Source organism: Rhinopithecus roxellana, chromosome 7, assembly GCF_007565055.1.
Source record: "Rhinopithecus roxellana isolate Shanxi Qingling chromosome 7, ASM756505v1, whole genome shotgun sequence".
Lineage (NCBI taxonomy): Eukaryota > Metazoa > Chordata > Mammalia > Primates > Cercopithecidae > Rhinopithecus > Rhinopithecus roxellana.
This window is the reverse complement of record NC_044555.1, coordinates 150,730,341-150,743,377: the sequence shown is the minus strand read 5'-3', so window position 1 is coordinate 150,743,377 and position 13,037 is coordinate 150,730,341. Positions and strand designations below refer to the sequence as shown.

At 39.6% G+C, this 13,037-nt stretch overlaps 2 pseudogenes; one reads left to right on the top strand and one right to left on the bottom strand.

The window, feature by feature from the left end:
• The window catches only part of LOC115898694, a 38,573-nt pseudogene that overhangs the window by 10,939 nt on the left and 14,597 nt on the right, over positions 1-13,037 (top strand).
• On the bottom strand, positions 1,228-2,033 carry LOC104675591 (annotated as a pseudogene).

Genomic DNA, 13,037 nt, shown 5'->3' with positions numbered 1-13,037 from the left:
GAATGCAGTGGTGCAGTCTCGGCTCACTGCAAGCTCCGCCTCCCGGGTTCACACCATTCTCCTGCCTCAGCCTCTCAAGTAGCTGGGACTACAGGCCCCTGCCACCATGCCCGGCTAATTTTTTTTGTATTTTTAGTAGAGACGGGGTTTCACCGTGGTTTCAATCTCCTGATCTCGTGCTCCGCCCGCCTCAGCCTCCCAAAGTCCTGAGATTACAGGCATGAGCCACCACGCCCGGCCAGGAGCTCTCTCTTCTAAGTAGCAGGGCTGTTAACCAAAGTATCTTATTTCTTGGCATGGCTAGCATGGTTTTCCCTTCATCAGTCACTGTTTGGGACTAAAAGGATTGTATACTTAATTTGGGAGAGAGTGTATGGACTTGCTTTGGAACAGTGGAGAGCTCCTTTCTTCAACCCCAATTCCCTCATTCCATTTTTCATGATGAAGAGACTTAGGTTATTGTCATATAAAGCTCACCTGCTGTCTTCTAACTATGTTATTCAAGGTGAACGTGAAAGAAATAATCTATCAGACCTCCAGAAGAACACATTACTTCTTTGGAATTCAAGCAAGAATTTCTCCCCAATAGTCACTGTACCCTCAAGTAAAAGCAAGAGCAGCATGGAACAATAATTTGGTCCATAAAAGCCATGTGAATCAGCTACTTAAGGAGTGGGTGCTATGGAAACATACAGACACATACTGATCTAAGCAAGGCAACTCGAGATACAATGACACTACACAGAACAAAAAGTGTGCCTCAGTACTGGACCAGGCAAAATTTTCCTTCTGTATATCCTCCCCAGCTTACTCAATGACTTAACATCCTGGGAATGCAGAGAGTTTAGGGGTGTGGAGCAGCTTCTGACCTGAAAAACCTGCTGCCCTCACCCAAGGAGAAAAGACACCGATGATACATTATGTAAATGAACCCTTAGAACTTCCTACAGATTCTGGTGGCCATTTGGTTCTGTAAAAATCCTCCAGATACACAGGAGAAGATGGAATTGTGAAATATGGTAATGGGGCAGGGAACATGCTCCCTTCCATTTGCAAACACTTTTAAAATTGACTACTCTCTTTTGACTTTCTGAAATCTTTTTTTTAACCATTTTAATGTTTGCAATTTACTAAATACATATCTTGATGATTGCAGACATGTAAGGCTGTTTGGTAGTATTCACAAACATCACAGTAATGGCAGTTTTTTTTCAACTGGTTTGTAGTCCTCAATAATTATATATGAAATTGCTGTCAAACCAGTAAGACTGCATTTATGCATCCATCATTTTCAGGATTGTTGGTAACCTGGTCATATTTTCCCCAAATGACTTTGCCTCCTTGTGTCACAAGGCCCAATTCACTCACATTTACCTCAGTGACAGTACCTTTGGTAATAACACCCAAAGCTGTATACAGTGGGGATGAGGGATTCTTCTTTACACCAAGTATTGGTAGACAAAAGGTGGCTTTCAGTTCAGGATGTGTTACATGCGCTTTCTTGAAATGCGAGCCCATTGGCCTAATGAGTCTTCTGTATTTAGGTGGTTTTCTTGTAAAGCCATCTCCAACAAAGCAGACTTTAGTAACCATCCTCTTCCATGCCGTTTTTTTCTTTCCTGTTTGAATAACTTTTAATACTTCTGTTTCTCCTTGGGCACGTACTTCAGGCAGAGGGACTTCCCATTTTCCCACCTTCTCTTTTCATTTCTGTTTAATCATATTGGAAAGTACTGTAGCTCGAGATTGTCCCTCTCTGTCCAGCAGATAGGCAGGTACTGATCCCTGTGGAGTCTTTGCATCATTCTTTTGTTTGGTGTTTCTCTTTTCATGCATCTTGATAGTCTTTTTCATTTGTATTTTCTCAGCATGGTGCTGTTTATGGTAAAGCTTAGCCTTCAGACCATCATTTTCTTTGCCTTCTTTGAACGTTAGTGAGCCTCTTGACTTTCCTTTTTTCTCTTTTTCTCAAGGTAATCTAAACGGTACCCATAGTGTTTACAGTGTAATTCAATATATTCGTTCTGTGGCATGGTGACGGCCGCAGAGCCGCCAGTAGCAGCCTCTAGGATGCAAAAACGCTCCCAATTTTCAGGTCTCAGAGACCCACGAGCTGATGCCACGCAGTCCTCTCTGAAATCTGTTTTTTTTTTTTTTTTTTTAAGATGGAGTTTTGCTCTTGTTGCCCAGGCTAGAGTGCAGTGGCATGGTCTCGGCTTACCGCACCCTCCGCCTCCTGGGTTCAAGCGATTCTTCTGCCTCAGTCTCCCAAGTAGCTGGGATTACAGGCATGTGCCACCACGCCTGGCTAATTTTGTATTTTTAGTAGAAACGGGGTTTCCCATGTTGGCCAGGCTGGTCTTGAACTCCCGACCTCAGGTGATCTGCCCGCCTTGGCCTCCCAAAGTGCTGGGATTATAGGCGTGAGCCACCAAGCCTGGCCTGCTCTCTGAAATCTTAAAGCAACATAGGGCACATGTGTGGGGACAAGTCTTGCTGAGTGGAGAGGAGGCAGAGATAGGGCCAGCAAATGGTTTCTGGAAAAGGCAGGCAGAACTATGAAGTTTGGGGAAAAGAAGTAGGCCATTGTAACAACAGCTATTTTCATATTATTGGAAATCTGGTAGGCTACGTATGGGCAAATTTGCATGTTAGGAAGAGGAATAAACTAATAGTTTTCAATTTCATTTGCTCCACAAGAACTTTAAAGACTATGGGCATAGGACTGTGAGGCACTGTGGGAGAACTAAATAATAGCTTATATTTATGAGCACTTACTATATTCCTGGCATGGTACTAGGTGCTTTATATGCTTTTTTTTTTTCTTTTGAGATGGAGTCTTGCTCTGTTGCCCAGGCTGGAGTGCAGTGGTGCAATCTCGGCTCACTGCAATGTCCACCTTCTGGGTTCAAGCGATTCTCCCGTCTCAGCCTCCCAAGTAGCTGGAATTACAGGCATCCACCATCATGCCCAGCTGATTTTTGTATTTTTGTAGAGACGGGGTTTCACCATGTTGGACAGGCTAGTCTTGAACTCCTGACCTCAGGTGATACTTTTGCCTTGGCCTCCCAAAGTGTTGGGATTATAGGCGTGAGCCACTGCACCTGGCCTATATGCATTATTTCATTTGATCCTCACGGCAACCCTTATGAGGTAGGTATTGTTATCTCCCATTTTACAGATGATTGTAAGGCATAGGAAGGTTAAGAGACCTGTCCAAGGTCACAGCTAGTGTCAGAGACAGGATTCAGTCCTATGCCCTCAGGCGCCAGAGCTTACACTCTTTATCATGGCACAAGCCTCTAAGTCCTCTTAGGTCCTTTGTGAAAGCATTTTAATATGTTAGTGGTTTCAGCAGTATTTTCTGAGCTATGGTTGGGTTCATCCCAAACATTTTTTCCCCCTAAACACTCCTTATCAGGAAGCACTACTGAATTCTCTCTAGAGAGAGAAGTCCTAAAAAGCCTGGGATGAAAGCTGAGCATATGCTCACATGTACTTGTAGATTTGTACTGGGATAGTGAGGAGAAGGATGGTAGAGGGGCCCATTTTCTTTCTAGTTTCAGGACATTAACTCCTCTATGCTCTTCCTTACACACCTTTCAAACCATGGGTGTGGGAAGAAAACTGGAGAGAGCAGTTCCTGCTAAGGGTTGTATGACCTCTGACTCCAGGAACAACCAGTCAGGCCAGTGCTGAAGCCTATTCCCTTCCAGTTCGTCTTGCCAGCACTGCTCTTACTCCTGCTAAGAAGCTGACTTCTAGTTCTAGAACAGGCCAAGGGAAGTGCCCTTTCAGCTAGCCCCTTCATGCCTGCACCTCATATGGTCATGGTCGTTAACATTACAGAGTTTATTGTCATGTTCCAGGTTGAGGGTGGGGCAGGCATCTGTGGGGTAGGGTACTCATCAGGACTTTCCATCTAAGCCCATGGGGCTTTATATCTAGGAAATTCTTTAGTATATGATCAGCTGACTCTATCCTGCGAAATACTTACCTACTCAAGAGTGGGAACCCTTGTTCTCTGAAGCCTTTGCTATTGGGCTGTCTTACTATCTTCAGAGGACACACATGTCCATAATCTTACTATGTCTTTCCTCCTGAAGGATTGGCACAATCAGTCACACACTTGAGACCATAGAGGCCCTGGGGTGCATAGCAGAAATATGTTGAGTCTTGGCAAAAGAAAGTACACTGTGAAACTAGCAAGCAGTGAGGCCAACCTATGTGAGATATGTGAACTAAGTATGAAAAGAACACACATCCCGGCCGGGCGCGGTGGCTTACACCTGCAATCTCAGTACTTTGGGAGGCCGATGTAGGCAGATCACCTGAGCTCAGGAGTTCGAGACCATCCTGAGCAACATGGTGAAACTCTGTTTCTACTAAAATACAACAAATTAGCTGGGCATGGTGGCACATGCCTGTACTCACAGCTACTTGGGAGGCTGAGGCATGAGAATCGCTTGAGCCCAGGAGGCAGAGGTTGCAGTGAGCTGAGATCCATACCACTGTACTCCAGCTTGGGCTACAGAGTGAGACTCCATTTCAAACACACACACACACACACACACACACACACACACACACACACACTCCATGCATGAAAATAATATCTGAATAGTACTTTATAATATGAAAAGCACATTTACACACATTGTCTGTTACCAATGTATCATTGTTAGCATAAGCCTTCTGAGTTGTACACATGGATGTGCATTGTTTTAACATTCAATTCACCAAGGATTAAGCTTTTATTTTTTGCCAAGAAAACCTATATGGATATCTCAAAATGCTGTGTAGATCCTGAAAGACTTAAAAATGAATTCCATATACCTAGTGTAAGAGATGTGGGAGATAAACAGGTACTCTCACACATTATTGGTATGAGTGTAAGATATTGATGTACATTTTGAAAGGTGATTTGTTAATATTTGTGAAAATTAAATTGACATACATTGTGTCTCAGAATTTTAACCTCCAGAAAATTTTCCTATGGAAACATAGTCACAATTACACAAAGAGTTATGCATAGGGGTGTTCATTGCCCCTTTATTTACAATGGTGAAAAACTGGTAACTTAAATTTTCACCTATGGGGAAATGACTAAACTCTAACAGTTCCATAATTGGAATACTATCTACCCATTAAGAGGAATGTGGTAGCTGCATACAGCATGTCCTGAATGAAAACGTAAGGGACAGGTCAGGTGTGGCGGCTCACACCTGTAATCCCAGCACTTTGAGAGGCCAAGGCAGGAGGATTGCTTGAACTTAGGAATCTGAGATCAGCCTTGGCAACAGAGCAAGACTGCGACTCTACTAAAAAGAAAAAGAAAAATCAGTCAGGCATGGTGTTGTGTACCTGTAGTCCCAGCTACTTGGGAGGCTGAGGTAGGAGGATAACTTGAGCTCAGGAGACTGAGGCTGCAGTGAGCCATGATCACACCACTGCACCCCAGACTGGGCGACACAGCAAGACCCTGTCTCAAAAATTTAAAAAAAAAAATTTTAAGTGACAAAAGCAAGTTGAAGAATAAAATGTGTAAGATGAGGCTATGGGCCAGTCGCGGTGGCTCAAGCCTGTAATCCCAGCACTTTGGGAGGCCGAGACGGGCGGATCACGAGGTCAGGAGATCGAGACCATCCTGGCTAACACAGTGAAACCCCGTCTCTACTAAAAATACAAAAACTAGCTGGGCGAGGTGGCAGGCGCCTGTAGTCCCAGCTACTCGGGAGGCTGAGGCAGGAGAATGGCGTAAACCCGGGAGGCGGAGCTTGCAGTGAGCTGAGATCTGGCCACTGCACTCCAGTCCGGCCACAGAGCGAGACTCCGCCTCAAAAAAAAAAAAAAAAAAAAGATGAGGCTATGAAGAATCATTCAAAATTTGGAAGCAAGGATGAGACAGGAAGAATAATGACTACCCCCACTTAAGATCTCCATCTCCTGCTCCTCAGAACCTGTGAATATGTTATATTACATAGCTGGGGGAATTAAGGTTGCAAATCAGTTTACCTTGAAATAGGGGGGTTACCTTGAAATAGGGGGTTACCTTGAATTATCCAGGTGTGCTTGATGTAATCACAAGGATCCTTATAAGAGAGAAGGTGATGTGAAGATGGAGGCAGAGAGATTTGAAGATGCTATGCTGTTTTTTTAAAGATGGAGGAAGAGGCCACGAACCAAGGAATGTGAGAAAGCAGCTTCAGAAGCTGGAAAAGCATGGAAACTTTCTCTCATAGAACCTCCAAAAGGAACATGGCCCTTCTGACATGTTGATTTCAGCCTTGTGAAACAGATTTCTAACTTCTGATCTCCAGAACTGTTGAGATAATAAATGTGTGTTGTTTTAAGCCACCTAGTTTTTCGTAATTTGTTACAGCAGCACTAGGAAACTAATACAAAAGGAAAGATGACTACTTGATGCTTTAACGTCATGTTAAGATAATTTTTTTAACAGGCCTCTCTGAGTGTGATCTGACTCTCTAGGTCTAGATAATTGCAATTTAACACAGTTGATGAGAGTCCAGTCATTTTACAATTCTGTAAAACTGGCAAGATGCAGTGACTTTGTTTCCTGTCCACGTAAAGAAGACACCACAGGGAGAAGGGGAGGGATGAATAAGTGGAGCATAGAGGATTTTTAGGGCAGTGAAATTACTCTGTATGATACTACATTGGTGGGTACATATCATTATATACTTGTCCAAACCCATAGAATGTACAACATCAAGAGTGAACCTTAATGTAAACTATGAACTTTGGGTGATTATGATGTGTCAATGTATCTTCATCAATTGTAACAAATGCACAATTTTGATGAGGGATGTTGATGAAGAGCGAGGCTATGTACTTGCAGGGGAGGGGATATATGGAAAATCTTCCCACCTTCCTCTTAGTTTTGCTGTGAACCTAAAACTGCTCTTAAAAATAGTCTTTTTTAAAAGAAAAACCTGGAATATAACATTATTGGATGAAACAATCAATTATGTTAATATTGACAATTGATTTAATAGAACTGTCTTGGCTCTAAAATTGTAATTTTAAATGCATCTTTATAGAAATAAAACTATATATTAAACTATATGTTCATTAAATTATTTTTTAAAAGACACCACTATTTTGGTTCTTATTGCCCTGTATAACATTAACCAGCTTTGATTCTAATTTAGCCATCTTATTTTAGCATTCCTTTGGTGTTTTTACTGACTGTATGTAAAATACCAGTTTTCATATCCTCTTTTGAGTTGGCTGCCACCTTACTGATTTCCTCCTCAATGAGTTAAATAAATCTTTGATACATACAAATTCTCTATTTGTATGAAACTTATATTTCTTTGTTTTAGAATTGTTTTGAGAATCATATGTTAACATATTTTACAAAAATGGGCTCATTTTTGCTCATACAAAACCAATAATATGGGGGTGGGGGTAGAGGAAAATGTTTCAAGCTCTTTTCAGCAGTTCTCTGTTTTGGGAAGGTGGGAGAGATTACTAGAGATTTCTCCTGTGTTTAGTGTTTTGCAACATTTAGATTTTGTATAAATTTACATGATATTTGTAATCAGAAAAATACATTGCTTTAAAAAGTAAGTATGTATGAAAATGATTCACACACAGTGTGTACCCTCAACAAGTTTAAGATCTGGCTAAAGATAGAGACATGCTTCATTCAACTAAATAGAAATACAAGGCCAGTTATGATAGGTGTCTTCGAAGGAAGGGGACTATCATCTGTTGAGTGCTTATGAGATACCAAGGGCCATCTTAGATCATTAATATAGATTCATTTTACCATCACAATAACTCTGTGAGGTAGATTCTATCTCTCTTTTTCCTATAAAAAAGCTGAAGCTGAGAGTAACTTGCCCACAGTCACACAATTACTAAGACAAAGAGCCAGAATTTAAGCGCTGGTCTTATTCCAAAGCTCATATTCTTTCCATTTTACTGTACTACCTCCCATAGATGTTGGGACCCATGGTCTGGACTGGGTAGGACTGAAGTCAGTGAGTATTTTATACTCATTATTGGCTCTTTAAATGGGGGCAGATCTATTCACACATCACATAGAAAACAGGCAAAAGACCTCTATTTCTAATATTTATCCAAACCAGTTCATGACTTAGCCTACTCTATATGGTTCCCTGCCCTCCACGTGCTTATATTCTTGACTTTGGGCTCCAGGCCTTCTTCCTTTCCTGACCCGTTTGGCTCTGCTTCTCTGGTTTACCAGCTTCTACCTGCCTCACTTGATTTTCCAACTTGCTCTTCTCCATTGGATTGGCTCACTTACCCATAAGATATTCCTTCTGCCAGCCTCAACCCCCAGGTATCAACACCTGATGGACAAGCTTCCCTGTCTCCCAGCCAGGAGAGTAGGATTAAACAGGCATAGCCAGGTCAGAAAACTTAAACTTACCTGGGAGTGGCATGGAAGAATCATGTGTTTAAGGGGCCAAGCCAGGAATTCAGCACCAGAGCAGGAAAGCAGGAACTTATTTAATTAATAATTAAGTTGAAAGCTTTTTAATTTTAATGAAGTCCAGCTTATCAATTATTTCATGGATCATACCTTTGGTGTTGTATCTAATAGGTCATCATCATATCCAATGTCATCTAGATTTTCTCCTATGTTATTTTCTAGGAGTTTTATCATTTCATGTTTTACATTTAAGTCACTGATCCATTTCGAGTTAATTTTTTGAAGGGTGTAAGGTCTGGTTTGTTTGTTTGTTTGTTTGTTTGTTTGTTTGTTTCATGTATATGTCTGGTTATTCCAGTACTATTTGTTGAAAAGACCATCTTTGCTCCATGGTATTGCATTTGCTCCTTTGCCAAACATCAGTTGACTACTTATGTGAGTCTATTTCTGGGCCATCTCTACTGTCCCATTGATCTATTTGCCCTTTCACCAATACACACAGTCTTGATTACTGTAGCTTTATAGTAAGTTTTGAAATTTGGTAGTGTCAGCCTCTTTGTTCTTCCTTTCCAATATCGAGTTGGCTATTTTGGGCCGTTTGCCTCTCCATAAATACTTTAGAATCAGTTTATTGATATCTACAAAATAATTTGCTGGGATTTTGATTGGGATTATATTCAAGCTATTGAAGAATTTGGGAAGAACTGACAGCTTGACAATATTGATTCTTCTCATCCATGAACATGGACTATTTCTTCATTTATTTAGTTATTATTTGATATCTTCCACCAAAGTTTTGTAGTCTTCTTTATATAGAACTTGTACATATCTTGAATCTATATTAATGATCCAAGATGGCCCTTGGTATCTCATAAGCACTCAACAGATGATAGTCCCCTTCCTTCGAAGGCACCTATCACAACTGGCCTTGTATTTCTATTTAGTTGAATGAAGCATGTCTCTATTTTTAGCCAGATCTTAAACTTGTTGAGGGTACACACTGTGTGTGAATCATTTTCATACATACTTACTTTTTAAAGCAATGTATTTTTCTGATTACAAATATCATGTAAATTTATACAAAATCTAAATGTTGCAAAACACTAAACACAGGAGAAATCTCTAGTAATCTCTCCCACCTTCCCAAAACAGAGAACTGCTGAAAAGAGCTTGAAACATTTTCTTCTGCCCCCACCCCCATATTGTTGGTGTTGTATATTACAAAAATGGGCTCATTTTTGTAAAATTATGTTAACATATGATTCTCAAAACAATTCTAAAACAAAGAAATATAAGTTTCATACAAATAGAGAATTTGTATGTATCAAAGATTTATTTAACTCATTGAGGAGGAAACCAGTAAGGTGGCAGCCAACTCAAAAGAGGATATGAAAACTGGTATTTTACATATAGTCAGTAAAAACACCAAAGGAATGCTAAAATAAGATGGCTAAATTAGAATCAAAGCTGGTTAATGTTCTACAGGGCAATAAGAACCAAAATAGTGGTGTCTTTTAAAAAACAACTTAATGAACATATAGTTCATTAAATACTTAAGTATTTTATTTTGGGGGGTGCTAATGTAAATGTGCATATGAAAAGATATTTGACATCATATGTCATTAAGGAATTGCAAATTAAAACAACAGGATACTACTACACACCTGTTAGAATGTCCAAAATCCGAAACACTGATTAATACCAACTGCTGATGAGGATGTAGAGCAACAGGAACTCCAATTCATTGAAGGTGGGAGTAAAAATGGTACAGCCAGTTTGGAAGACAGTTTCGTAGTTTCTTACAAAACTAAATATACTCTTACCGTACAATCCAGCAATCATGCTCCTTGATAATATGTCATAAATTTCAAATTCTACTTGTTCATTGCTGGTATATAGGAAAGCAATTAATTTTTGTATATTAATTTTGTATCCTGCAACCTTGCTATAATTGTTTATTAGTTCCAGTTCCAGCAGTTTTTTGTCAATTATTTCAGATTTTCTGCATAGAAAATTATGTTAACTACAAAGACACTTTTCTTTTTTCCCAATCCATATACAGTTTATTTCCTTTCTTACTTTATTGCATTAGCTAGGACTTCCAATATGTTGGAATGCAGTGCTGAGATGAAACATTCTTGCCTTTTTTTGTTGTTGTTTGTTTTTTTTGTTTTTTGCCTTGTTTCTGATCTTGGCAGAAAGCTCCAAGATTCTTACCATGAAGTATGATGTTAGTTGTGGGGCTTTTTTTTTGTTTAATACATTTTCTTTATCAAGTTGAGGAAATTCCCCTCCATTCCTAGTTTTTCAAGCATTTTTATCGTGAATGGATGTTAGACTTTGTCGACTTTTTTCTATATCTATTAATAGGATCATATGGTTTCTATTTAGTCCATTTATATGATGAATTACATTAATTGATTTATAAAGATAGAACAGACTTTCATTCTTGGGATGAATCCCACTTGTTCTTGATGTAGTATCCTTTTTTATATTGTTTGATTAAATTTGCTAATACTTTGTTAAGAATTTTTGCATCTATGTTCATGAGAGGTATTTGTCATTTTCTTGTAATGTTTTGTCTGGACTTGGTATTATGGTAATGCTGGCCTCATAAAATAAGTTGGGCATTGTTTCATTCTTTTCCACTTTCTGGGAAAGGTTATAGGGAGTTGGTATCATTTTAGATATTTCATTTCTAATATATGCATATAATGCCATAATTTTTCCCCTCAGCACTGCTTTTACTGCATTGCACAAATTTTGATAAGATGTATTTTAATTTTCATTTAGTTCAAAATATGTTTTAATTTCTAGACTTAATCTAGACTTATTCTTTGACCTATGAGTTATTTAGAACTGTATTATTGAATTTCCAAATATCTGGGAACTTTTCAGCTATCTTTCTGTTACTGATTTCTAGCTTAATTTCTTTTTGGTCTGAGAATGCATTTTGTATGATTTCTATTCTTTTAAATGTGTTGAGTGTATTTTATCATCCAAAATATGATATCTTTTTTTTTTTTTTTCAGATGAAGTTTCGCTCTTGTTGGCCAGGCTGGAGTGCAATGGCGCAATCTCAGCTCACTGCAGCCTCCACCTCCCGGGTTCAAACAATTCTCCTGCCTCAGCCTCCCAAGTAGCTGGGATTACAGGCATGTGCCACCACACCCAGCTAATTTTGTATTTTTAGTAGAGACAAGGTTTCACCATATTGGTCAGGCTGGTCTTGAACTCCTGACCTCAGGTGATCCTCACCTTGGCCTCCTAAAGCATTGGGATTACAGGTGTGAGCCACCATGCCCGGCCTCAAAATGTGGTATCTTGATGAATGTTCCATGTGCACTTAGCAGAATGTATTCTGCGGCTGTTGGGTGAAGTGTTTTGTAAATGTTATTAGGTCAAATTGGTTGATAGTATTGTTAAGGTCATCTGTATCCTTACTAATGTTCTGTCTGATCTTTAAATTACTGAATGGGGTATTGAAATCTCTCACTTGTAGATTTTTCTGTTTCTCCTATCAGTTTTACTAGTTTTCTTTCATGGATTTTTAGGCTCTGATGTTGCATGCATGTTTAGGATGGTATGTCTTCCTGGAGAATTGACCATCTTATTATTATGTAATGCCTCTTTTGTTCAAAGATTTTTTTTCTGAAATTAACATGACTACTACAGTTTTATTTTGCTTAGTGTTTGCATGGTATATCTTAATTCTTTAATTTTTAACCTAAGTCTTTATATGTAAAGTGAATTTCTTATAGACTGCTTACATTTGGGGTGTTTTCTCCCATTATTATTTCTTTATTATTTACACTTATGATACGTGATATATACACACATATGTATATAGATAGATACATACACACACACCAATGGCACCGACTTTGGGGTACATCAGAGTTACTTAAGGAGCTCGTTAAAAATGGAGATTTGGGGCCAGGTGCGGTGGCTCACGCCTGTAATCCCAGCACTTTGGGAGGCCGAGGCAGGCAGATCATGAGGTCAGGAGATTGAGACCATCCTGGCTAACATGGTGAAACCCCGTCTCTACTAAAAATACAAAATAATTAGCTGAGTGTGGTGGCACACACCTGTAGTCCTAGCTACTCGGGAGGCTGAGGCAGGAGAATCGCTTGAACCTGGGAGGCAGAGGTTGCAGTGAGCTGAGATTGTACCATTGCACTCCAGCCTGGGTGACAGAGCGAGACTCCGTCTCAAAAAAAAAAAAAAAAAATGGAGATTGTGAAGCTACATTCTCAAACCCCCATTCGCCTTAAGGTGTTTTTATACATGTCATAGATTCAGTCTTTGAAAACCTGTAGGACATACATTCATTTTTTTCTTTTTTTAAATTTTATAGAAGCTAGGTCTCGCTATGTTGCCCAGGCTGGTCTCGAACTCCTTAGCTCAAACGAGCCTCCCACCTTGGCCCTGCAAAGTGCTGGGATTTTAGGTGTGAGCCACCATGCCCTACCAGTACATACATTCTTAACATGATATCAAATATTGAATTATGGATATGATCATTATTACTTGGGGACAAGAAAAAGTAATTGTCAAAGACAACTGAGATTTTGAGTCCAGGTAGCTTGGAGAGGAAAGGTAATATTAG